The sequence below is a fragment of the Leucoraja erinacea genome, unplaced genomic scaffold, assembly GCF_028641065.1.
Source record: "Leucoraja erinacea ecotype New England unplaced genomic scaffold, Leri_hhj_1 Leri_916S, whole genome shotgun sequence".
Lineage (NCBI taxonomy): Eukaryota > Metazoa > Chordata > Chondrichthyes > Rajiformes > Rajidae > Leucoraja > Leucoraja erinaceus.
Window position 1 is genome coordinate 36,612 of NW_026576857.1, and position 27,961 is coordinate 64,572.

A 27,961-nucleotide genomic window follows, 5' to 3' on the forward strand; every position below is an offset into this window, starting at 1 on the left:
CTCCTAAGAGGCGTCCGACATTTCATGCAGCCCATATGGGAAACTGCTGTGGGACTTATATTATTATTTGCCCACTGTGGCTACCTCCAATCCCGGAGCCTGCCAATATGGAGAATTTTACTCCAGCAAACCGCTCCAGCCGACTTACATGCTCTCGGGCACTAGTCGTCGCGGGTGCTTAATATATGGGACCGCTCCTGCCGACCTTGGTGCTCTCGGGCACTAGTCGCACGCGGTATATCCCACAGCCCGTCCCCATGCCTACGGGCACTGGACCGTTCCCCATGGTCCTGGTCCTCACGGGCACCTCTACCCATTTAGGGTGAAGTTTGGCACTCGCTCCCATCTGGGAGATGCTGGTGCCGACATTTATAGCTGGCTGCTGCTGGTCATTAAACAACAGCCCTTCAGCTCTATACTGACATCAGTAGCTGGCTCCCTGCTGTTCAGCATCCCACCAGTAACGTCCTGTGGCTGTGGCCTGCCTTCCTTAGGTGGCTCCCTGCTGTTCAGCAACACACCAGTCTCTTCAGAAATACAGCAAGCACTCTGGAAAAAGCACCAAAAAAGGTAAGGGAAATTTGTTCTTACCTGTACTGGTTTTCAGCCTGCCGTTTTCGGAGGAACGTCCTTCCTCCCGCAGCCCCACGGACCCCGTAGCACAGGTCCATGGGCTGCTGTTCCCGATGTCTGTTCTCTCTCTCTCCTGGTGGAGCAGCTGCTTTAATCAGCTGCGGAGCGCCGAACGACTGCGTCTAAAAATAGACCCGACTTGGTCTAGAAACTCCCCGGGCCGTGTAGCTTAGTTTCCCGCCCGGCAGCAGTCTCTTGCCGGTGCGGGGAGCAACGTGGGGCACAGCTGTTCTGTGCTAAAAATAGCCGTTTGGGAATCCTCTCAGGAGGGTTCGCGCTAACGGCTGCTGCTGGCTGGTTCTGGCTGCAACATTTCTACAGTCTCCCTCCAGCTCCTGCAGCTTCTTGTATTTCCTACCTGCAAGGTAAGTGGAAAAATTTTGCAGTCTCTTACCTGCTTCTTTGCCTTTCTCTCTAGGGAGACGTCGTCTCCCACTTCTGACTCCTTCAATGCGTGTATGCGATATGACACGCATGCGTCGTAAGCGGGTTTCATGGAGTCCCTCACGTGACTCCGAAGTAAAATTGGATGCGGTGGCTCAGGGTTACCCACCCTGCTATCAGGGACTGGCTGCGGTGTACTATGCTTATGAGAAAGCATCGTCTGTGACTATGGGCAATCCTGTGATCATATATACCCACCACAAAGTAGCAGAGCTGTTGGGAAAACGGAAAAATTGTACTTACACCGGCTTGGATAACAGTGTATCAGATGCTATTGACATTTCCAGATATCACCATACAAAGATGTACTACGAGCAACATAGCTGACTATGTCCCGCTTGGTCATGAGGGGGAGCCCCATGACTGCGTGGGTCAGATGACGGTATTCTCTGAATTAAGAGCGGATTTACAATCTGAGCCCTTGAATGATGAGGATAAAACAGTCCTGTTTGTAGATGGGTCATGCTATCGGGACCATGATGGAAATCATGCAGGATTTGCAGTGGTGCAATAGGACCAAGCAAGAAAATGGAATGAACCAAGAAGGGAAGGACCATTCACAGTAACTAAAGCCTCGCCTACAGCAGTTCAGGTGGAGGGCCAATCCATATGGTACCACCTTAATCATTGCACAAGGGCTATTCCGCCAGCACAGCTCGAGGGTAACCCCGAGTCTCTCCTAGTGAAAGCTACGGTAAAGTAACTCCCATTGTTACCGGGGGTAAGAAGAATCCGACCCTCAAGAAAAACGAACCTCGGTGATGGAATGCTACTACTACGGAGAAGATATTAAAGAAAAATACTAAACAAAGTCTGCAAGGAAGCTGGGTCTTTTTTCCTGCCGCATGAACATGGGAGTAGGTTTTTGGCTCAGTCTCCCAGGGAGCTAGAAACAGAACAACGCACAGCGTTGCACTAACTTCATTAAAAACCCTGTATTTCAGGGCTCTATGTGTGATTCCACCTGGGAAAATGTGTGTGTGGTTTTCTTTTTCTATGAGACCAAATGGTCTCAAATGGGGGAATTATATGGAAGTATATGGTTATATGGTTATATACATAGCAGCAGACGTCAGCTATTTTACATAATCAGACGTCAGCTATTTTACTTAATACTCACGTGATTGTCAGTCGCTTAGAGGCACATTCATGTTACTATTAGTCAATTAAATCATTTATCCAGTAAACAAGTTACTTATTTCTACTATCTTTGTATTCTTAGTAATTCATTTGTATCTTTGTATTCAACCTATAAACTGGTATATAATACGTTCCTCATATGACAGTGCCGCCTTCCCATGGATCAATCTCGTGACCCTACGCTGCACTGCCTCAATCACAAGGCTCAAATGCTAAATGCATTTCGTTGTCTCTGTACTGTACAATATACAATACAATACAATACAAATTTATTGTCATTTGAGCCCCAGTGAGACTCAAACGAAATGTTGTTTCCACAGCCATACAAAGACAATGTCCTACAGACATACACACAATTAAATTCACACAAACATCCATCACAGTGAACCCAGTGTGATGGAAGGCAAAGTCTTTTCTCTCCCCTGCTCTCCATTTCTCTCCCGATGTCCAAGCCCCAGGCGGGTGATGATGTCCCACGGCCATTTTAGGCCGCGCGGGGCGATTTACGGCCCCGCTCCCGGTCTGAAAGTACAAGGTTGGAACCCCCACGGGCATTGGTGAGTCCCACGGCCAGGTGATGTACGGTCCCGGTCCCGGTCCGGGTCGTTCCAACCCCGCGACACGGGCTGGAGAAGTCGCGTTGTGGGAGCTCCGGGAAGCGGTCTCTCTCCCCCCGGACCCGCGAGCTCCCGATGTCCCAGTTCACCGGACCTGCGGCTGCGTTGCTGGTGCCTCCGAGCCCCAGGAGTCGAGTCGCAGCAGCGAGTCACCACCGCTCCCCACGCTCCGAGGCCGGCCAGATGGTGAGTAGTCCGCAGCTCCGCAGTCTCCCGAGCCCCCGGGTCGTTCAGGTTAGAGGCCGCTCCACGGTGCTAGGCCCCAACGACAACGGAGACCCGACAGGGAAAAGGTCGGGTCTCCCGGACAGGGAAGAGATTTTAAGCAGTCCCCCCCACATGTACACATTTAAAACAAGTATTAAAAAAACACCAACACTACATTTAATTAGACAAAAAATTAAAAAAAGACAGACAGGCTGCAACGGGTGAGTCGCGCCGCCAACCTTGTACACTGACAATAACAATTAAAATTGAATCTGAATCTGAATCTGAAGGATGTCCTTCCTCAAATTAGGAGACCAAAACTGTACACAATACTCAATAATAGATGTGGTCTCACCAGAGCCCTACACAACTGCATATCTTTACTCATATACTGAAATCCTCTTGTTATGAAGGCAAACATTCCATTAGCTTTCTTCACTGCCTGCTGTACCTGTAAGCCAACTTTCAATGACCAGTGTACAAGGACACCCAGGTCTCGCTGCACCTCCCCCTTACCTAACCTAACCCCATGGAGATAATAATCTGCCCCCTTGTTTTTGCCACCAAAGTGGATAACCTCACATTTATCTATATTATGCTGCATCTGCCACTCATCTGCCCACTCACTCAACCTGTCCAGGTCACCCTGCAACCTCCTAACATCCTCTTCACAGTTCACACTGCCACCCAGCTTTGTGTCATCCACAAACTTGCTAGTGTTGCTCCTAATTCCCTCTTCCAAATCATTAATATATATGGTAAACATATGACTTCTTGAAGAATTCTCCGTGTCTGTGTTATCTTATCCAATTCTGAGTCTTGGTAACCACGACAAGAAGGGTCCAGAAGAGGCGCCATGACCAAAGATCATAGATTGGAGCAGGGACAGAAGCTGGTTTTCGGAAGTGACGCTGATGATTACCCATGACCTTGTTTCTTCTTGTTTCTTGGTTTCTTGGTCCTCCAAAATATTCCAAATGGAATTTAAACTGGAGGTGGTGGAGGGAGAACTTAAGCCGGAAAGGGTTATTGGGAAGAAAGAGCTACCTTAAATTTAGTTGCATCTGGTTGGGTAACTATAGTAGGGTGCTTTAATTGTGCGGGGGAAGAACGAATTGCTGTACACATCTGTCTTGGTAGCTGGAATCACAAATTGGATCGAATGCCCTCGTCTGATCCTAATTGGTTTGGGTTTGGTGTAGGTCTTGTAATCTATGGATCAATCTCGTGACCCTACGCTGCACTGCCTCAATCACAATGTCAATCACAATCATAAAGGTTGAACAAGTTAGGGCTTTATTCTCTGGAGCGCAGAAGGTTAAGGGGGGACTTGATAGGTCTTTAAAATGATGAGAGGGATAGACAGAGTTGACGTGGATAAGCTTTTCCCACTGAGAGTAGGGAAGATTCAAACAAGGGGACATGACTTGAGAATTAAGGGACAGAAGTTTAGGGGTAACATGAGGGGGAACTTCTTTACTCAGAGAGTGGTGGCTGTGTGGAATGAGCTTCCAGTGAAGGTGGTGGAGGCAGGTTCGTTTTTATCATTTAAAAATAAATTGGATAGTTATATGGACGGGAAAGGTATGGAGGGTTATGGTCTGAGTGCAGGTGTATGGGACTAGAGGAGAATACGTGTTCAGCACGGACTAGAAGTGTCGAGATGGCCTGTTTGCGTGCTGTAATTGTTATATGGTTATATGGTTATGTCGAGCTGACCATTTAACATTTTGTAAAAACAGGTCTGTCTTGGAGAGGGTTCCACCCCAAGAGAATTCAGAAGTTTGGTAACACTCGCTTCTCTCTCATTGGTGTTAGTAACAAATCGAGCTGCCTGTCTTTGGACACATTCGATGGAAGAAATGTTTTTATTTGTGTATGGGTCCCATGCTGCAACTGCGTAGTCCAAATGAGGTCTAACGAGGGTGAAGTATAGCTTCTCCTTGACAGAAGTTGCACAATAATGAAAGTTGCGCCTCAGAAAATTTAGGACACCTGTTGCTTTCAAGTCAAGTCGTCAAGTTTATTTGTCACATACACATACGAGATGTGCAGTGAAATGAAAGCGGCAATGCTCGCGGGCATTTGTGCAAAAGACAAACAACAAAACAACCAAACAAATTATAAACACAATCATAACACACATATTCTTTTAAATAATAAATAATGGAAGAAAAAACGTTCAGTAGAGTTAGTCCCTGGTGAGATAGGCGTTTACAGTCCGAATGGCCCCTGGGAAGAAACTCCTTCTCAACCTCTCCATTCTCACCGCATGGCAACGGAGATGTTTGCCTGACCGTAGCAGCTGGAACAGTCCATTGCAGGGGTGGAAGGGGTCTCCCATGATATTGTTGGCTCTGGAGTTGCACCTCCTGTTGTATAGTTCCTGCAGGGGGGCAAGTGAAGCTCCCATAGTGTGTTCGGCCAAACGCACTACTCTCTGCAGAGCCTTCTTGTCCTTGGCAGAGCAATTCCCAAACCAGATGGTAATGTTCCCGGACAAGATGCTTTCCACCGCCGCTGCGTAGAAGCACTGGAGGATCATCGGAGACACTCTGAATTTCCTCAATTGCCTGAGGTGGTAAATGCGCTGCCTTGCCTTACTCACGAGTGCTGATGCGTATGATGCCCATGTCATATCCTCGGAGATGTGGACTCCCAGATATTTGAAACAGTTCACCCTTTCCACAGGATCCCCATTTATCCTCAATGGAGTGTACGTCCTCGGATGATGTGCCCTCCTAAAGTCCATGATCAGCTCCTTCGTTTTTTTGATGTTCAAGAGGAGGCTGTTATCCCTGCACCAGAGTGCTAGATCAGCCATCTCCTCCCGGTAGGCCTTCTCGTCGTTGTCTGAGATCAGGCCCACCACCACAGTGTCATCAGCAAACTTAATTATTTAGTTGGAGCAGAACCTAGCCACACAGTCATGTGTGTACAGGGAGTACAATAGGTTTCACCGTTGCATGATGAGTCTGACCATTCCAACACAGATCATTCTGCAATTTGATGCTAAGATACTTGGTTTTGGTTGAATTCTTCGAGGGTGGCACCAAGTATATTGTAAGATGTTTCGCCTGGATTCCTCTTTCTGGTGACACGCATGGTTTCACATTTGGAAGGGTTGAACTGCATGCCCCATTGTTGTGACCACTCAAGTTTTGTTTCGAGATCCTTTTGGTGAGCATCTTCATCATCAGCTGACCTACTATGACCTACGAGTGGACTGTCTTGCTCCGTTCTATGATCTTTGGGGGACACTGGGACCCAGCAGAGTCATCACTACTGATGGGACTTCCCTGTAGGGAGGAGGGGAGCACTAGGACCCAGCAGAGACAGACCACGTGCTGTCTGCAGGAGTAGGCCATTCGGCCCTTCGAGCCTGCACCGCCATTCAATATGATCATGGCTGATCATCCAACTCAGTATCCTGTACCTGCCTTCTCTCCATACCCCCTGATCCCTTTAGCCACAAGGGCCACATCTAACTCCCTCTTAATTATAGCCAATGAACTGGCCTCAACTACCTTCTGTGGCAGAGAATTCCACAGATTCACCACTCTCTGTGTGAAAAGCCGAGTCTATCCAGTCTTTCTTCATATGAAAGTCCTGACATCCCAGGAATCAGTCTGGTGAACCTTCTCTGTGTTCCCTCTATGCTCTTCTTGGTATCAAAACAAGACTATTGATTCTGTAATGTACAGAAATGCCCGTTATGGCAGTGTCTGGGAAGGAATTTGACAAAACTAGCTTTAATACAGTGCAGAAACAGGTCCCATTTCCTTCTAACCCCATTCTATACATGTGCCTGTCTAAATGTCTCTTAAATGTTACGACAGTACCTGCCTTAACTACCTCCTCTGTCAGCTCATTGCATATCTCCATCACCCTTTGCGTAAATAAATGTGTGAAACAAGAGTCTATCGACCATTGTCAATATTTTCAGAGTCCTGCACCTATCCTGGGAATCATCACTGATCAGAAACTTAACTAGATCAGCAAAATATATACCACACTTACAAGTACCGGCAGAAGGCTGGGCATGGTGCAGCGAGTGTCTCAATTCCCAAAGTGCTTTCTCTGCAGGGCACAAGACTCAATACTCTTCATTTGTCTAACTGAGTGCAGCACCAATAACTCTTAGCACAATGCCATTCCAGGACAAAGCAGCACACTTAAATGGTGTGCCATGGACCACAATAAATATTCATTCCCTCCACTGTATGCAGCACAGCGGCAGCAGTATGTCCCATCTACAAAATGCACTGCAATTACTCACCCAGGTTACACACTCAAAGCACTTCATGGATGTATGGTGGCGTAGTGGTAGAGTTGTTGCCTAACAGCGCCAGAGACCCGGGTTTGATCCTGACAATGGGTGCCATCTGTGCAAGTTTGTACGTTCTCCCCGTGACCGCGTGGGTTTTCTCCGGGTGCTCTGGTTTCCTCCCACACTCCAAAGACGTGCAGGTTTGCAGGTTAATTGGCTTTGGTAAAAATTGAAAATTGTTCCTAGTGTGTAGGATTGTGCTTGTGATGGGGATCGCTGCTCAGCAAGGGCTCGGTGGGCCAAAGGGCCTGCTTCCACACACGTAGCACTCATAACGCTTCTCCTTGTTGTGCCCCGCCATGTGGTCCTCCATCGAAGCTCAGCCCGCACACCGGCACCGGGCTGGCCGCCTGCTCAATGGCCGCCCGCTCACGTCCCCGTCTCTCCGTCCACAGCAACGGCTCCTAAACCCTGCAGGAGGGGAACACAGAGGGTCAACAAGCTGGCAAACAGCACATTACTAGCGTGTGAACATTACTGGTGCCTGAAGGGGGGGGCAGGGGGAGGGGAGCGGGTGGGGTGGGGGAGGAGGGGGGAATGAGGGGAGACGTGGTGAGAAGGCAAGGGGGGGAAGTGGGGAAGGGGGATGAGGACGGTGGAAGTGAGGGGAGGGGAGAAGGGAGAGGGGTTATGAGGGGAGAGGGAGTTGAGTGAGGGGTGAGAGGAGGGGGAGAAGGGAGGGGGTGAGGAAGCAAGTGGGAGAGTGGGGGGGCTGCACGACCAGCGCGCTGACATCACAGCCAATCCGAGGGGGACTGCCGGCCACGCACCCTGCCATTGCGCAGAGTCACGTGGGGGGCAGCGTGCATCATGGGAAGAAGACACACAGTGCTGGAGTTACTCAGCGGGCCGGGCAGCTTCTGTGGAGAGAGGGAATGCGTGATGTTTCGGGTCGAGACCCTTCTTCAGTCAGATGGGAGGTACAGAGATAACGAAGTGTAAGGAGTGAAAACAGGAAAAATGGAATGGAGTTCAAGGAAAATGCAGAATAGATCATAGTTAGTTGGGAGAAGGTAACAGGCAGTAGGTGCAGGAGTAGGCCATTCAGCCCTTCGAGCCAGCACCGCCATTCAATATGATCATGGCTGGTCATCCAGAATCTAAGTACCCCATTCCTGTATTTTCCCCCATATCCTTTGATTCCGTTAGCCTTAGAGCTAAATCTAACTTGAAAATCTGTTCTGAAAACATCCAGTGAATAAGTGAGTTCGGTATTCTGACTGCGCATGTCCAGGTCATTGGTCACTCGCTATAAACATTCTCTCCCCCTCCTCTCTCTCTCTCCGCCACCTACCTGAGAAGGTGTTATCAGCAAATCAAAGTAACAAACTGCTCTTTCCAACCTCAGTTGAGAAAAATCACAGGGGGGGGGGGGGGGGGGGGAGAGAGAGAGGGGGGGGGGGGGGGGGGGGGGGGGGAAAGGTGGGGGGGGGGGGGGAGAAAGAGGGGGGAAAGGTGGGGGGGGGGGGGGGGGAGGGACGGAGAAAGATAAAGATAGGGGTAGAGAGTAAGAGAGACCAAAACAGAGTGTGTGTGTGAGACACGGGAATAGTGTGAACATAACTTAACTGTGGGTGTATGCGAGAGAGGGGGAACGAGCAGGGGAGAGAGCGGGAAGGAGGGAGAGAGTGCGAGAGAGAGGGAGTGGGGGAGAGTGAGAGGGAGGGTGAGAGACAGGGAGAGCAAGGATGGGGAAGAGAAGGAGGAGGGAGAGAGGACGAGAGAGAGAGGGGGAGGGAGGGAGGGAAATATAACGTGCAGGGCTCGAAATTAACAGTTGCCAGGGTGCAATTGACCACCCAAAGTGCCGCCGGGCAACCTAAACGCCGATTCATTTTGCCCGGCTTGGCACTAGATAATGGTTTATCCCGATAGACACAAAAAACTGAAGTAACTCAGCAGGTCAGGCAGTATCTCTGGAGAAAAGGAACGTGACGTTTCGTGTCGGCGGCGACTGTATTGCGGGGCAAATATACTAGGTGCGTGATGACGAAGGGTCGGAGCGAAGGATGGGCCTCGCACAGCAGCAGCAGCGGCCGCGACAGTGGCTCCATCTCCTCCTTCTCCCGCCCTGATAGCGGCCGCTGCTCGCAAATCCACGAACGGGAGGAGGGAGGGGGGGAAGGCCTCCTTCCGCCGTCTGCAGTTGCACCAAAGATCCTATAGCTATAGGATCTTTGAGCTGCACTGCTCGGCCCCGCGCCTTGCTGTTGGCTGGCGGAGGAGGGGAGGCGGTGGCGAGGAGCTCCGAACCACCTCCCCCTTTGGCGGCGGCACTTGGCGGTGGACAGCAAAGATTATAGAGGAGCAAGATAGACCACTCCTCCGAAATCCAATGGGCTGACGTGTAGTACGTGATGGAACGTCACGGCCGCCATTTGTTTATGCTCCCGCTGTGCACTCCGCTCTATTGTCTGGTGTCATCAGTGTTGTAGGGAACAGTGTTTGATTTAGCGCATCCATCACATCACATATTTTAGTTAATTTTATTGTCAATGTTTTCCCCCGTTCTCCCATTTCCCTCCCATCTTTCCTCCCCAGCCGCCACCTTTGCGTAGTTTCCCTTGCATTGTATTGTGCAGTTTCCGTTCTATTGCTTTAACACACACTGTGCACAAAATTAAATTTAACATATATATATTTATATGAATGTGTGTGCCTGTGTGTGAGAGGCAAGTTAAGGGTCTGTCCCACCAACATGCGGTTGCATGCGTCTAGCGCGACCAAACGTGGTCGCTTGAAAAATCTTTCACTGCTATATAAATAAAAGTGACTTGACTTGACATATTTCTCTAGTTTCTTTCTTCAGATTTCCTCTAATTTGTTTAGCAACCTTTTTCTTTCAATCTGTGTGTGTGTGTGTGTGTGTGTGTGTGTGTGTGTGTGTGTGTGTATATATATTTTTTAATATATATATACACACATACATACACACACACACAGATTGAAATATATATATATATATACACATTTTTCTTTTCAATCTCTGTGTGTATGTACATATACACACATATACATACACGCACACAGATTGAAAAAAATATATATATACGGACACACATATATATACATATATATACACACACACATATATATACACATATACATATATATATACACACACAGATACATATATCCCTTCACCTCAGCACCACTTTCCTGGTCTGATCCCATCTATAGATTGTTGCCTTGAATATGTTCAATGATCAAGCCTCTACATCTCACTTAAGTAACAAATTGCAAAGATTTGCTGCCATCTAGGAGTCCTGAATAGCCAATTCTTATTTTAAATTTATGATCCCTGGTCTAGATACACCAACCATTGGAAACATCAAACCATGGAACGTAAGGCATTACAGAGAACGATGGACCCTGCTCAGTCCATCACGAGTACTGACCTCCACATCATTGAAAAGTTCTTTAGGAGGCACAGCCAACATCATCAAAGACCCATGCCAGCCTGGCCACAATCTTGTTTTGCTCCTATAATCGAGATGAATAGACAATGACATTAGGTGCAAGAGTAGGCCATTTGGCCCTTCGAGCCAGCACCGCCATTCAATGTGATCATGGCTGATCACCCCCGATCAGTACCACGTTCTTGCCTTCTCCCCATATCCCGACTCTGCTATTTTTAAGAGCCCTATCTATCTACCTGCCTCCACCGCTTCTCTGTGGCAGAGAATTCCACAGACTCAACACTCTCTGTGAGAAAAAGTGTCTCCTCGTCTCTGTTCTAAATGGCTTACTCCTTATTCTTAAACTGTGGCCCCTGGTTCTGGACTTCCCCAAAATCGGGAACATGTTTCCTGCCTCTAGCGTGTCCAAGCCCTTAACAATCTTATGTTTCAATGAGATCCCCTCTCATCAATCTAAACTCCAGAGTGTACAAACCCAGCTGCTCCATTCTCTCAGCATATGACAGTCCCGCTATCCCGGCAATTAACCATGTGAACCTACGCTGCCTCAATAGCAAGCAATGAAGATATAGGAAGCTGATTGCCATCGCCCGCCGGGGGCTTTGACTGACATCGGGAGGGGAATGGGGAGTGCAGGGGAGGGATAAGTTTTTGCCTTCCATCACAGCGAGGAGGAGATGCGCTGTGATGGATGTCTGTGTAAATTCTGTTGTGTCTTGGGTCTTTTTTTCATGTGTGTATGACTGCATAAACAACATTTCATTTGAGCCTCTATGAGGTTCAAGTGACAAATAAATTGTATTGTGTATTGTATATTTAAATTCATCTGGTAAGTTGGTCAAATAACATGGGCACCTTCTTGCTTTTTTTGAGACATGGATTTTTTAAATGTGAATGTCTCATAGCAACACATTTGTGGGTCAACAGTATTTTGTACCAACCCCCACAATTTCAAATAATTCTAAATTGAACTTCTTAAACAAGGAAAACAATTTTTATTTACATCATTTTGTGCACGACATATACAGGGTTGCAGTATTTAGAATATCAGATAATCAATAAAAGTGATGTCAAATTCTACACATTTCAAACAAAGGACAAAATTTCTAACTTATACACAATCACTAGACTAAGTGGGACCCGTTGGGTCCCAGCCTCACACGGGAGGGCTGGTCACCCAATGCAATATTCCACCAGCTACCAATTCCTATATTGCTGGCCAGTTGGGGGGGGGAGGGGCTTTCTGTTGCGCTAGTGTGGGTGTTGTGGGCCGAAGGGACTGGTTTCCAGAGGGCTAGTATGGACATTGTGGGCCGAATGGATTCTTGGGCTGGCAGCTCAATCACTAAGTCCAGGCAACTCAGTCACTGAAGCCTGGCAGTACAGTCACTCAGACCTGGCAGGCTGGAAGCTGAGAAACTGCCAGAAATTCTGCCAAAAACAGGTGACAGACTCTGTGAATGGAGTCGAGGGGGGAGGTAAAGGGACAAGTGTTGCATCTCTTGCAGTTGCAAGGGAAAGTGCCCAGGGAGGGGGTGTTACGAGAGGGAAGGGAAGAATTGACAAGGGAGTTATGGAGGGAGCGGTCTTTGCGGAAGGCAGATATGGGGGGAGATGGGAAGATACGGCGAGTGGTTGGAGGTGGCAAAACTGACGGAGGATTACTTTTTGTATGTGACGGCTGGTGGGGTGAAAGGTGAGGACTAGGGAGTCTGTCAGAGAGAAGGTTGAGAGGGTGGACTGAATGGATTATTGGGCTGGCAGTTCAGTCACTTATGGCTGGTGGGCTGGCAGTTCACTTACTCACGGTCACTTCGTGGGCTGGCAGATCAGTCACTAACAGCTGGAGGGCTGGCAGTTCACTTACTCACGGTTCGTGGGTTGGCAGATCAGTCACTAACAGCTGGAGGGCTGGCAGTGCAGTCACTGACGGCTGGAACCAATATTGCGTCAACACACTCAATTTTAAATATTTTATAATAGAGATCCACTAACATGGTTAACATTTTATTTCCGACATGCATGATAAGATTTACACAATTCACATTATTCTGTGCGCGAGTTATACAGGATGAAGTGTTCAGCATATCAGCTAACCAGTGAAAGTGATGTACAATTTAACATATGTAACACAATGATAGCCCCACCCCTGCTTCACCAAATAGCAAAATGTCCAACGTAGATACAATAATAAATAAATAAGTCGCCATTTGCATTAGTTTTGTGCAGTTAACAAATCACAATTTCACACAATGTACATAAGAGGGCAGTTATTTGACAAATACTCCGCAGTTCGGTGTAGATCATGTCCACTGTCGACATCTGAAATTACAGAAAATATCTGCAGTCAATATGCTCTTATTCTGCATTAAATAACAGAGATGTAGAAAGAAAATTCTCTTGAGAAGATTTTTACAAGGATGTTGCCATGAGGACTCAACTATCTGAGCTCAATGATCTAACTACAGTGAGAGATGGAACAGGCCAAATAAAATTTTCAATATGCCACAGAAGTAATAAATGTTTTCTTACCTTTCCTCCTTAATGGGGAACCTGAAGAAAGACAAGTCAGGTTGCCTACATTGCCGATTGTCGATTGTTTTTCGCAGGAGTGGTCCATCTTGAGCACATGGTATTGGGGGTAGGGTGTTGACATGGATAGAAAATTGGTTGGTAGACAGGAAGCAAAGAGTAGGAGTGAACGGGTCCTTTTCAGAATGGCAGGCAGTGTCGAGTGGAGTGCCGTAAGGTTTCGTATTGGGGCCACAACTGTTTACCATATATATTAATGATTTGGAAGAGTGAATTAGGAGCAACACTAGCAAGTTTGCGAATGACACAAAGCTGGGTGGCAGTGTGAACTGTGAACAGGATGTTAGGAGGTTGCAGGGTGACCTGGACAGGTTGAGTGAGTGGGCAGATGCATGGCAGAAGCAGTATACTATAGATAAATGTGAGGTTATCCACTTTGAAGGCAAAAACAAGGGGGCAGATTATTATCTCAATAGAGTTAGGTTAGGTAAGGGGGATGTGCAGCGAGACCTGGGTGTCCTTGTACACCGGCCACTGAAAGTTGGCTTAGAGGTACAGCAGGCAGTAAAGAAAGCTATGGAATATTGACCTTCATAACAAGAGGATTTCAGTATAGAGTGAAGAGGTTCTTCTGCAGCGTAGGTTCATGAGATTGATCCCTGGGATGGTGGGACTGTATACGAGTAAAGGTTGAAAAGACTAGGCTTGTATTCACTGGAGTTTAGAAGGATGAGGGGGAATCTTATAGAAACATATTAAATTATTAAAGGACTGGACAAGCTAGATGCAGGAAAAATGTTCCCAATGTTGGGCGAGTCCAGAACCAGGGGCCCCAGATTTGTGAATTTATGGAATTCCCTGCCACAGAGGGCAGTGGAGGCCTAGTCACTGGATGGATTTAAGAGAGAGTTAGATAGAGCTCTAGCGGCTAGTGAAGTCAAGGGATATGGGGAGAAGGCAGGCACGGGTTATTGATAGGGGACAATCACAATGAATGGCGGTGCTAGCTCGAAGGGCCAAATTGGCTCCTCCTGCATCTATTTTCTATGTTTCTATGTTTGTTCCGCTATCGGATCTGTGCAGAGGCCGAAGCGAAGATACTATCTTTGGGCAGAAGCAACATACTCCCACAGAGTATCCATTCCTGCCCATTAGGTTCCCATTGTGATGAAGAACACGCAGGCATGAAAAGTGGAAAAATTATTTATTAAAGTCTAAAATGTGAATCTCTTAAAATATAAGAACATTTTAAATGTCAAAGATGAGTATAATTCTTTCTTGCTGTGCCTCTTGTTGCTGCTCACTGCGTCTTTATGTCTCTTTGTTGTTGATAAAAAAAGAGAGACAATTTAAATATAGAGAGATTCAGCGGTCAAACTTTAACCTAGAAAATCTGATAATTTATCTCAGGTCATCATTCAATGAAGCACACTTTTATATATGCACGCATATATAAAAACACACAATCTCACACACATCTATACACACACACACACACACACACACACACACACACAGACTCGCACACACACAGACTCACTCAATTTTTTAAAGCCTCCTGTAGAGGCTGCTGCTGTTTAAGCAAATACGTGCTTTAAATAACGTCCAACAAACACACTCACCATTGACAGAGTAGTCAGCTCTCTTGAATTATTCAGCGGTGTCTTCAATCGGTGCCTCCTGCAGTCAGCGCCATCTTGCCACGAACCGGAAATGACGCACTCAGCGCCACATTGCCGCTTTATCCATCCGCATACTGTTGCGACGATTTTAAGAGCCAAGCCAATTAGTCAAACACTTTGCAAGCATCCAACACGTTTTCTGAAGAGTCTTTAAAAGGCAAGACAATTTGGCAAACACTTTGCAACCACATCAAGGGGGCTTGCCATGGAGTAGACATGCGTTCAGTGTTATTCGCCGCTCAGAGAGCCGTGACACTCTCGCTTTTGTATTGGTAACAATCAAAATTTTCAACTATGTAGATAAACAACCTGTGCGGACCAACTGGCTGGAGTTTTTACGGACATTTTCAATCTCTCATTTCCGAGGTCTGAGGTTCCCACCTACTTCAAAAGGGCATCAAAAACCTAGACCCACTGCAATTCGATTACCGCCACAACAGATCAACGGTGGACGCAATCTCGCTGGCCCTCCAATCTGCTCTGGACCACTTGGACAACTAAAACTCATATGTCAGGCTGTTATTCATTGAGATGGGAAATGTTATCCCTGGTCATGTTAGCATCATCAAATTCTGTGCGGAACACTTGCTCGTACACTTTGGAGTACAGTCAAGCATGATTCAAAGAATGACTTATGTGCAGACTTTCCTGACATAGGCCTCCTTAACTTTTTGGCGTCCTTGTAAAACCTGCTGTTAAAGGAGTCAAAAAGACCATCAACCATTTCAATAAACTATGCCGTATAACCAGCCTCCCCAGGTAACTTTCCAAGAGTTGCATAGGTGTAGACACCTGCTGCTACTGAATGGCTAAGCACCTGCGCAGCCTTGTTGACTCTCATTTTAGAGAAGCTGTTTAAAACAAAATGGCCTCTGGTTAATTTATGGGCTTTTCTAATGGGCAACTGTGAATCATGCTCATAAAATGTGTAAATATGTGCCCATTTGATATGTTTTTTTCTGCCATCCTCTCCCTTGACCTCAAAAACATATTTCTCCAAATTTGATCAAGTGTTTTTCAACAAGTGGGGTGGGTCATGCATGCAATATATATTGGTTCCCCCGTGGACGATGAAAGGATGGTCTTCCCTCACACCCAAGTTGGAGTATAGCCGTACATTGCTTGGGCCTTGGTCACAAACAACGGCCTTAGGCTGTAGTCCAATAACCTTCTGTAAACATTCATTGAGTAATGTTTTCAGTTTGTCAGCCGTTGTGCAGTCCCGTGAAAGAAAGTAACCTACAGGTTGCTTCCATTTCCCCATCAAGCCTCTAAACATGAAAACAAGAGCATGGTTGGCAGGCCTTGACGTCTTCCCTAGAGATCCAAAGTCCTCAAAGCCCTCGACTGAATCCTCAGTAATATTGTAAGAGAGGCTTGCACGTAAACTCATTTTGTCAAAGGAGACGACACATAATGTATCTCTCTCTGATATCCCCGCAACCCTGTCTTTAAAAAGTTCAAAGATCTTATGGGGAAACCCAGGCCGCACTTCAATATTGCACAACCACCTACGCAGTGATGAGATTGATGGAAGTGTGAAAATGCACTGGCAGAACTGATATGCTCGGGGACTCTGGTGGTAGAGGGACAAGGCAACTACCTTGTCTGAATAACTCCATCGTCTTCCTCTTGCACTTCTACGTCCAGACGCATTACGCAACTGCGACTCAAAGAAAGACAGTGCTGGTTCTTGTACAAATTCACCAGCCCCTCTGATCAAGTCACTGATTGTCTTACTTTCTGTAGTATTCTTTCCCATTGATAATTTGATCTGTTGTACTTTTTTTTTGAGGCGGAAAGTACGCTGTCTTTCCTTCTTCAGAGCTCTGCTGGCATCTACATTTGGTGTGATTTGAAGATCAGGTGTTTCAGGAGTTGTAGAGACACTGCTGGGTTCTTCCCGCGGAACTTTGTCTGCAGCTGAGCAGTAAGAATGTTCTGCCTGTATGTTGTGTGGCACTGCCAATACAAGAAAAAAGAAAAAGGGTGAATGAAATGGCAAGCATACTAATTAAAAAGATTAAGCATATACATGTAAATAAATCAGCATCTACTACTGAAAGTCTGTTCTTGACCGGTTTTGGCCATCTGTGCTGCGATTTCCGAGAGAACGCTGCCACCTACGGCCGTCATTTTTGGCCACCTCGCTCAGAACCCCCCTCCGCTGCATGTGTGCCGAGGTTTCCCCCCCCCCCCTTTCCTCTATCCCCCCCCCCCTTTCCTCTCCTCTCCCCCCTCTCCTCTCACCCCCTCCCCCCCTCTCTCTCTCCCTCCCCTCTCTTTCTCCACCCCCCTCCATCCCCTCCCCCTCCATTCCTCCCCTAAACCCCCTCCCCTCCACACACCCCCTACCCCCTTCCCTCCACCCTTGGTCTAGTTATAATTAAAAATAGATGTGATGCACCAATTTAAATCTACCAGAAGAAAATCATGATCTTGATAGTTTTGTAGATTTGTTATAAATTAAATCAATTTAAATGTTGTAATAATTATGCTTGAGGAAGTTTTAGACAGATGTTCTTACTTGAATTAAATACTAGTACGCATTCCACCAGCCACACTGTGTAGTCTTATGTGTGATTATAGTGTTGTGAACATTTCATAAATGAAAATTAAAGTACCATACATGCCATTACATATTGACCATTAGCAATCATATCAGTTTGGATACAATTTTTTTCTCATATTTAGCCAAAGTGAGAGAATATATTTTATTTTAAAAAGGAGACAATTACTTGCCTCTTTGCTGTTTTTAAGGCGTTGGTGAGGATGGGAGGTTCTCATTCGTCCTCTTGAGTAACCTGCGTTAGGAAGACAGATGTTTCGGCGGGTTAGGATTGTCGAAGAGCGTTGGAACTGCATTCCAATTTAGCCTGTTCTTGGTCTGCTTGTTGGAAAACTGGTCAAGTTCAAAGTGTAAAGAACAAAGACGACAGTTGGCTGACAAGTACTCCGGAGTTCGGTGTAGGAGATCTTGTCGACGAGTATTCTGGACCCGTTGACATCTGAAATTACAGGAGATATCATTTAGGATTAACTAATAAGAAAAAAAATGATCATAACTACATGCCTGCACAATGGATGACATATCACTTAAGTGCAATTGTTTTCAGTTGTGTGAGACCTGTATATTGACGATGCTTTTTGCCTCCAATATGTCAATTTACCTTAAATGTAGAAGAGCTTATTAAAATCTTCTTACAAAGACCATTAAGTATTTTCTTTCTATCCTCTTTTATCTTCTATCCAAGCCATAGCAGAGCTGCCAACCAAAGATCTTATAGCAGAGCTGCTATAAGATCTTTGCTGCCAACTCTCACGAAGAGGTAAGGGAGGGAGAGAGGTAAGGGAGGGAGAGAGATCGAGAGAAGAGAGGGAGAGAGAGATTCGAGAGAAGAGGGGAGAGAGAGATCGAGAGAAGAGAGGGGAGAGAGGGATCGAGAGAAGGGAGAGGGATCGAGAGAAGGGAGAGGGGTCGAGAGGGGGGAGAGGGAGAAGGGGGGAGAGGGAGAAGGGGGGAGAGGGAGAAGGGAGAAGGGAGAAGGGGGACGAGGCAGGGTGGAACGATAGCATGTTATAACGTGCAGCCGTCCCATTCCGACCAAAGATTATAGAGCAGAGCTCCTCTAGTATCTTTGATTGCAACCGCCGCCGCCGAACCCCCCGGCCCACCATTGCACCCAAAGATGATAGAGCAGAGTTGTATAATCCTCGATTGCACCCTTCTTCACGGCGGGCTTGTGATCTTTGGTTGTGATGTCTCGACAATTCGAGGGATATAACAGGTAACAGTCGTCGCGTTCTCGGACTCGAATCTGAGCTCGAAAAATCTCGTGGTCACTGGGCCTAATGTGTCCCGCGGGCCATATTTTAGAGACCAATCCCTTACAAGAACAAAACCAAAAACGTACAGAAGTGTTAAAATTGTCTTTATTATTGTGGTAAGTAAAGATCTATTAAAAATGAGTCTACTAACTTTCTAATGTACCGACAAACCTAGTTTCCCAATGGCCGTTGATGGGAGAACAGAAAATAACATTTTCACGACAGAATATCGACTGAAATTTTTTTTATCATGGTTTCTTACCTTTCTTTTTTATTGGGGAACCTAAAGAATGACAGATCTGGTCGTTTAGATTTATGATTAGAACAATTGATAGCAGAGCAGTGAGATGAAGATTTAGATAAGGACGCCATGACAGTGTGGGGGAAGCCCAATAAAATGCTCAATAAAATGGCGTCGACGATCACACACGTCACACTACGCGTTTTTCGAGGAGTGGTCTATCTTGCTCCTCTATAATCTTTGGTGGACAGGGACGGCCAAGACTGCGGGGCGATGTTGTCCGAGGTGCGCTGACCTTCCTTCCTCCCCACCTCCTCTGCCCCTTCCCCTCTCTCTCTTGTACGCCCCACTCCACCACTGTTTTCCTGGGACCCCTCCTCTCCATCCCGCACTGATCCCCATTCCCCGCCTCTATTCAGTCCTCACTGACATCCCCTGTGCTCCCCTCCCCATCTACCACCCCCTCCCCCAATCTATTCATCACCCTACACACCTCGCATTGATTCTCCTGCCAACCCCCATCCATCCTATACTGGTCCCCCAATTCATCCTGTACTGACCCCCCTTCCCATCCATCCTGCACGTCTCCCCCCCATTCATACTGCACTGATCCTCCCATTCATCCCGTACTGACTCACCCTCCATTTACCCTGCACCAAACCCCCCATCCACCCTGTAGCAAACCCCCCATTCATCCTGTACTGATCCCCTCATTCATCCCGTACTGATCCCCTCATTCATCCTGTAGTGATCTCCCATTCATCCTGCACAGACCCTCCGATTCACACTGTACTGGCGCCCACCCCCCCCATTCATCCTGTACTTATACCCCCATTCAAGAAGAATGGGGGAACAGTCTGAAGAAGGGTCTCGACCCGAAACGTTGCATATTTCCTTCGCTCTATAGATGCTGCCTCACCCTCTAAATTTCTCCAGCATTTCTGTCTACCCCCATCCATCCTGTACTGATCCCCCCATTCAACACCACTGACATCCCCCGTGCTCTCCCCTCACAATTTTACATACTCCAACCAACACGTACTAATTCACCTGCCTCAATCCATCCATTCCACACCGATTGCCTTCTCAACCCCCACCCCCCCTCGCACACTGATTTGCACACCCCCTGACCCTATTGTGCTGGAAATGTCTTCAGAGCGAACATTGACTATGTTTGATAACGCAATCAAATGTGTTATAATACCCAATGTTATTATTTGTTTTAGTCCATAAAGGTGGATTAAATGAATTGTGAACACGAGAAACATTAAAACCGGTGTTCCATTGTCACTGCTACCGTTGACACGTTATTCAATGCTCTTAATATGGAATATCAGTACTGTAGTTATATAATGAGTACCATTCACAACTATACGTTGGATTTATCCAAGTGTTACTTATACAGTCGGGCATATACATCGCAAATTTGGTCAGGAGATATTTCAGTTGAAATTTTAATGTCTGAAGTGGGAATGAGGGAAGCAGCGTTTATCAATATTTGTTTTTAATCTGGTGCGTACAAACTGGGTATCTTCATTGCTGTTCACTACACATACATCTAATCTGAATGTCCGATAATGTGGCGTTTTGACACCTTTAAACATATTACCAAAAGAGCATTTGCTGCAGTTATGTTCTTTGGCCATCTCTTGTCATTTAGTGTCATGTTTAACCTGTCAGATGCGTATAGTCGGTTTTAACAGCTATTATCATAAAATGCCTTTAGAAACATAGAAACATAGAAATTAGGTGCAGGAGTAGGCCATTCGGCCCTTCGAGCCTGCACCGCCATTCAATATGATCATGGCTGATCATCCAACTCAGTATCCCGTACCTGCCTTCTCTCCATACCCCCTGATCCCTTTAGCCACAAGGGCCACATCTAACTCCCTCTTAAATATAGCCAATGAACTGGCCTCAACTACCCTCTGTGGCAGAGAGTTCCAGAGATTCACCACTCTCTGTGTGAAAAAAGTTCTTCTCATCTCAGTTTTAAAGGATTTCCCCTTTATCCTTAAGCTGTGACCCCTGGTCCTGGACTTCCCCAACATCGGGAACAATCTTCCTGCATCTAGCCGGTCCAACCCCTTAAGAATTTTGTAAGTTTCTATAAGATCCCCTCTCAATCTTCAAAATTCTAGAGTATAAACCAAGTCTATCCAGTCTTTCTTCATAAGACAGTCCTGACATCCCAGGAATCAGTCTGGTGAACCGCCTCTGCACTCCCTCTATGGCAATAATGTCCTTCCTCAGATTTGGAGACCAAAACTGTACGCAATACTCCAGGTGTGGTCTCACCAAGACCCTGTACAACTGCAGTAGAACCTCTCTGCTCCTATACTCAAATCCTTTTGCAATGAAAGCTAACATACCATTCGCTTTCTTTACTGCCCGCTGCACCTGCATGCCTACCTTCAATGACTGGTGTACCATGACACCCAGGTCTCGCTGCATCTCCCCCTTTCCCAATCGGCCACCATTTAGATAATAGTCTGCTTTCCTGTTTTTGCCACCAAAATGGATAACCTCACATTTATCCACATTATACTGCATCTGCCAAACATTTGCCCACTCACCCAGCCTATCCAAGTCACCTTGCAGTCTCCTAGCATCCTCCTCACAGCTAACACTGCCCCCCAGCTTAGTGTCATCCGCAAACTTGGAGATATTGCCTTCAATTCCCTCATCCAGATCATTAATATATATTGTAAATAGCTGGGGTCCCAGTACTGAGCCTTGGGGTACTCCACTAGTCACTGCCTGCCATTGTGAAAAGGACCCGTTTACTCCTACTCTTTGCTTCCTGTTTGCCAGCCAGTTCTCTATCCACATCAATACTGAACCCCCAGTGCCTTGTGCTTTAAGTTTGTATACTAATCTCTCATGTGGGACCTTGTCGAAAGCCTTCTGGAAGTCCAGATACACCACATCCACTGGTTCTCTCCTATCCACGCTACTAGTTACATCCTCGAAGAATTCTATAAGATTCGTCAGACATGATTTACCTTTCGTAAATCCATGCTGACTTTGTCCAATGATTTCACCACTTTCCAAATGTGCTGCTATCCCATCTTTAATAACTCACTCTAGCAGTTTCCCCACTACCGATGTTAGACTAACTGGTCTGCAATTCCCCATTTTCTCTCTCCCTCCCTTCTTAAAAAGTGGGGTTACGTTTGCTACCCGCCAATCTTCAGGAACTACTCCAGAATCTAAAGAGTTTTGAAAGATTATTACTAATGCATCCACTATTTCTGGAGCTACTTCCTTAAGTACTCTGGGATGCAGCCTATCTGGCCCTGGGGATTTATCGGCCTTTAATCCATTCAATTTACCCAACACCACTTCCCGGCTAACCTGGATTTCACTCAATTCCTCCAACTCCTTTGACCCGCGGTCCCCTGCTATTTCCGGCAAATTATTTGTCTTCCTTAGTGAAGACGGAACCTTAGTGATTTCCTTGCAACCTGCAACCTAAAGAAATTTCCTTGCAACCTGTATATTTTGTTATGGATAAATTATGTGGGAAGCATAATTTGGGAAGCATGATGTGTTTCTGTGTAATAGCAATAACGACCCATGCTGGGGCCATGTCATGGTAATTTTCAGTCCTTCACAGAAAACTTGCTTGCATCAATCTGTAGTGTGCATGGTTAAGTATATATGTTACCATGGTCCAGGATTTATTGGCACAGGTTGATCATATACTGAATAATCAAACCACAATTTTGTTTGGAAGCGGAAAGAATTAATATAAATTGCATTGTGTAAAATGAGTTGAGATATTGTATTATAATTTTGCTGCATGTCATTGTGGTATATATCATGTCTTGATTGGTGAATATGTTTAGTTTGTGAGTCATTTGAAGCAGAAATAATATGTGAATGTAGACAAAAGTGCTGGAGAAACTCAGCGGATGCGGCAGCATTTATGTAGCGAAGGAAATAGGCAACGTTTCAGGCCAAAACCCTTCTTCAGACTGATGGGTTTCGGCCTGAAATGCCACGTATTTCCTTCGCTCCATAGACGCTGCTGCACCCTCGGTGTTTTTCCAGCACTTTTGTCTACCTTCGATTTTCCAGCATCTGCAGTTCCTTCTTGAACATAATATGTGAATGCTTCATTGAGCATAATTCCGACTGGTAACTACGCACTTCGTCCGAGCACATTATCGCACACGTTATGCAAACCGTCTTAAATGACCACCTAAACTGTCATTTGGCAACCTAAACAGCTGTCAAGGTTGCCCAGCTGGCACCAGGGAAAAAAAGTTAAGTGAGAGCCCTGGCGTGTGTGTGTGTGTGTGGAGGGAACCTCACTGTGTGAGTGGCTTCCCACAATCTCTCCTCCTTAGTCTCCTCTTTCTCCACACCCCCTCTCTCTCTCTCTTCCCCTCCATCCATCTAACCCTCTCTCTCTCTCTATTCCTTCCCTCTCCCCCTCATCAACCCCTTCTCCTTCCTCGCTCTCTCTCTCTCTGCCAGTAACCAGGACCAAAGATCTTAGAGCAGATCTTTGACCAGGACGAGTATAAACCAGCAGCGGGCGGGCGCCACCTGACCAGCGGTCACTCACCTCACTCCAACCGGAACCGGAACTGGGAGCTATCTTTGGAGCAAATATCTTATAGCGGAGCGCTCCGCTATAAGATCTTTGCTTTGGAGCAAACCACCCGCGCCGCACGGGGAGCAAAGATCATAAAAATCATTGATGATCTTGTTATATGATGAGGAGGGGAGGGGGTTGTCGTGCGCGCTGACGTCAGAGGCTCTGCGCGCTGACGTAGGGTGGCAGTGCGCGCTGACGTCAGGAGAGCGGAGGCAGGGAATCGCGCTGACGTCGAAGGGAATGTCTACGCGTTGACGTTGCACGGTGACGTCACCATGCGTAGACGGAAGGAGAGAGAGCCGGTGTTGATGCGTTGCCCTGACGACCGGCATCTGCTCTGGCAAGCTGCTCGCTCCATTCACTTGTCACCCGAGACCCAACCACAACCCCCATGGCCTGCAGGAGGCTGGAGAAGGTGAGAGGGGGATCAAACGTCAGCATTCCCTCCCTCTCTCTCCCCCTTTCCCTCCATCTCCCTCTCTCTTCCCCCCCTCTCTCCCCCCCCTCTCTCCCTCTCTCTCTCTCCCTCTCCATCCCTATCTCGCCCCCCCATCTCTCTCCCCCCCCTCTCCCCCCTCTCTCTCTCCCCCCCTCTCTCTCCCCCCCTCCTCTCCCTCCCTCTCTCTCTCTCACTCTCCATCCCTCTCTCTCCCCCCCCATCTCTCTCCCCGCCCCCCCTCTCCCGCCCCCCCCCCCCCCCCCGCTCTCTCGGGGGGGGGGGGGGACAGGCCTCTCTCTCGCACCCCCACGCCTCTGATGAAAGAATGGGTCAACTGGGCTTGTATTTGCTGGAATGAGGAAGGATCAGAGGGTTGGTCTAGTCGAGAAACATCATGACCTGGGCATCCTTGTACACCGGCCACTGAAAGTTAGCGTGCAGGTACAGCAGGCAGTGAAGAAAGCCAATGGCATGATGGCCTTCATAAGAAGAGGAGTTGAGTATAGGAGCAAAGAGGTTCTTCTGCAGTCGTACAGGGCCCTAGTGAGACCACACCTGGAGTATTGTGTGCACTTTTGGTCTCCAAATTTGAGGAAGGCTGGTCGACACGGACTCGGTGGGCCGAAGGGCCTGTTTCCGCACTGTATCTCTAAACTAAACTAGTGTACGAGGCGATCATCTAGGCCCTTCTAGTCCGTGCCGAACACTTATTCTCCACTAGTCCCATCTCCCTGCACTCAGACCATAACCCTCCATTCCTTTCCCGTCCATATAACTATCCAATTTATTTTTAAATGATAAAATCTAACCTGCCTCCATAACCTCCACTGGAAGCTCATTCCACACAGCTACCACTCTCTGAGTAAAGAAGTTCCCCCTCATGTTACCCCTAAACTTCTGTCCCTTAAATCTCAAGTCATGTCCTCTTGTTTGAATCTTCCCTACACTCAGTGGGAAAAATTTATCCACGTCAACTCTGTCTATCCCTCGCATCATTTTAAAGACCTCGATCAAACCTTCTGCGCTCCAAAGAATAAAGACCTAACTTGTTCAACCTTTCTCTGTAACTTAGTTGCTGAAACCCAGGCAACATTCTAGTAAATCTCCTCTGTACTCTTTCTATTTTGTTGACATCCTTCCTATAATTAGGCAACCAGAATTGTACACCATACTCCAGAATTGGCCTCACCAATGCCTTATACAATTTTAACATCACATCCCAACTTCTATACTCAATGTTGTTTCTCAGGGTTTCCCTAACCCTCGAGCTATCTCCGCCCATCCCTTCGCCCTCGGGCTCCTCCTCCTCCCTTTTCCTTCCTTCTCCCCCCCCACCCCCCATCAGTCTGAAGAAGGGTTTCGGCCCGAAACGTCACCCATTTCTTTCGCTGCATAGATACTGCTGCACCCGCTGAGTTTCTCAAGCATTTTTGTGTACCTTCTATACTCAATGCTCTGATTTATAAAGGCCAGCACACCAAAAGCTTTCTTTACCACCCTGTCTACATGAGATTCCACCTTCAGGGAACTGTGCACAGTTATTCCTAGATCCCTCTGTTCAACTGCATTCCTCAACTAACTACCATTTACCATGTAAGTCCTATTTTGATTTGTCCTGCCAAGATGTAGCACCTCACACTTATCAGCATTGGAGAGGAGAGCTCTTCAGCGTATCGTGCACAGAGCGCAGAGGATTATTGGGACACAGCTACCAGCCTTGGAGGGCATCTACCACACACGGTGCCTCAGGAAGGCCGTCAGCATCCATAAAGACTCCGGCAGACGTTACAAGGCCTTCTATGCTTGAACCTCCAGACTCAGAAACAACTTTATTCCCAGAGCTATAGCGGCTCTGAACCGGCCCTGCTGAGTGCCCCCCATCCCCCCTGGACTGTCTCCCTCGGATGGTCACGTCACACAGCTTATTTATTTATTTTACTTTTCTTTTACATTGGTTGGAAGGTGCATACTAAATCTCGTTGCACTGATGTGCAATGACAATAAAAGATATTATTATTATTATTATTATTATTATTATTATTATTAAACTCCATCTGCCATCTTTCAGCACACTCTTCCTAAATCTTTCTGTAGACTTTGAAAATCTACTTCATTATCCGCAACACCACCTACCTTAGTATCATCTGCATACTTACTAATCCAATTTACCACACCGTCATCCAGATCATTGATGTACATGACAAACAACAGTGGACCCAACACAGATCCCTGTGACACCCCACTAGTCACTGACCTCCAACGTGACAAACAGCCATCCACCATTACTCTCTGGCATCTCCCATTCAGCCACTGTTGAATCCATCTTGCTACTCCACCATTAATACCCAACCATTGGACCTTCTTAACCAACCTTCCATGAGGAACCTTGTCAAAGGCCTTAATGAAGTCCATATATACAACAGCCACTGCTTTACCCTCATCAATTTCCCGAGTAACCTCTTCATAAAATTCAAGAAGATTAGTCAAACATGACCTTCCAGGCACAAATCCATGTTGACTGTTCCTAATCAAACTCTGTTTATCCAGATGCCTCTATATATATTATCTATAAGCATCCTTTCCATTAATTTGCCCACCACTGACGTCAAATTAACAGGTCTATAATTGCTAGGTTTATTCTTAGAACTCTTTTAAAACAATGGAACAACATGCGCAGTACGCCAATCCTTCGGCACTATTCCCGTTTCTAATGACATTTGAAATATTTCTGTCATAGCCCCTGCTATTTCTACAACTTCCCTCAATGTCCTAGGGAATATCCTGTCCGGACCTGGAGACTTATTCATTTTTATATTTTTCATAAGTGTCAGTACTTCCTCTTCTTTGAATCTCATAGTTTCCATAGCTACTCTACTTGTTTCCCTTACCTCACATAATTCAATATCCTTCTCCTTGGTGAATACCGAAGAAAAGGAATTGTTCAATATCATATAATAACCATATAATCATATAACAATTACAGCACGGAAACAGGCCATCTCGGCCTACAAGTCCGTGCCGAACAATTATTCTCCCCCATCTCTTTTGGCTCTGCAGACAGCTGTCCACTCTGACTCTCCAATGGACCAATTTTCTCCCTCGTTATCCTTTTGCTATTAATATAGCTGTAGAAACCTTTTGGATTTACTTTCTACACTGCACTCAGACCATAACCCTCCATTCCTTTCACTGACTGATTTGTTTTTCAATTTCAAAGCCTCAACTTCCTGAAGCGAAGATCTGTTTATGGTGAGGACTGATTCCCTCCCCTCTCTCCCTCCCTCCCCACTCCTCTCACCTTTCCTCTCCTCTCCTCCCGTTTCCTCTCCTTCCCTCGTCTTCTCCCCTACTCCCTCCTCCCCTCCTCCCTTCTCCTCCCCCTCTCCTCCTCCCCTCCCCTTCCCCTTCTCCCCCTTCTCCCCTCTCCTGCTCCCTTCCCCTCCTCTCCTCCCCTCTCTGCCCTTCCCCTCCCCTCCCCTCTCCTCCTCCCCTCTCCTCCGCCCCTCCCCTCCTCTTCCTCCCCTCTCTGCCCTTCCCCTCCCCTTCCCCTCCTCTCTACTCCCCTATCCTCCGCTCTCCTCCCCTCTCTCCCTCTCTCTCTTTCTCTCTCTCCTAGATCAGATGGTAACTTCTCTCCATCCTGTCTCCAACAGGGAGGATCTAACTTTCAGTGGCATGGACAAGATCGAGCAAACCACCAGCCTCGATGAACTGAAGGAGTAAGTGAGGGGAGAGAGAGGGGGAGAGACAATGGGGAGGGAGAGTTGAGAGGGGCAGAGACGGCACAAGGTTATCCGAGGCAATGGATTAACCTTTTCTCCCCCCCTCTCTCCCCCTTTT

General features: G+C 46.9%; 1 long non-coding RNA gene across 1 annotated transcript; it reads left to right on the top strand.

Annotated features, from left to right (window-relative positions):
* The first annotated feature begins 23,930 nt into the window (after nucleotides 1–23,930).
* Nucleotides 23,931–27,840, top strand: LOC129695031 (uncharacterized). Its single transcript, XR_008723098.1, has 3 exons — nucleotides 23,931–24,097; nucleotides 27,339–27,370; nucleotides 27,775–27,840. It is a non-coding gene; the product is annotated as an uncharacterized LOC129695031 (long non-coding RNA).
* The last annotated feature ends 121 nt before the right edge of the window (nucleotides 27,841–27,961 follow it).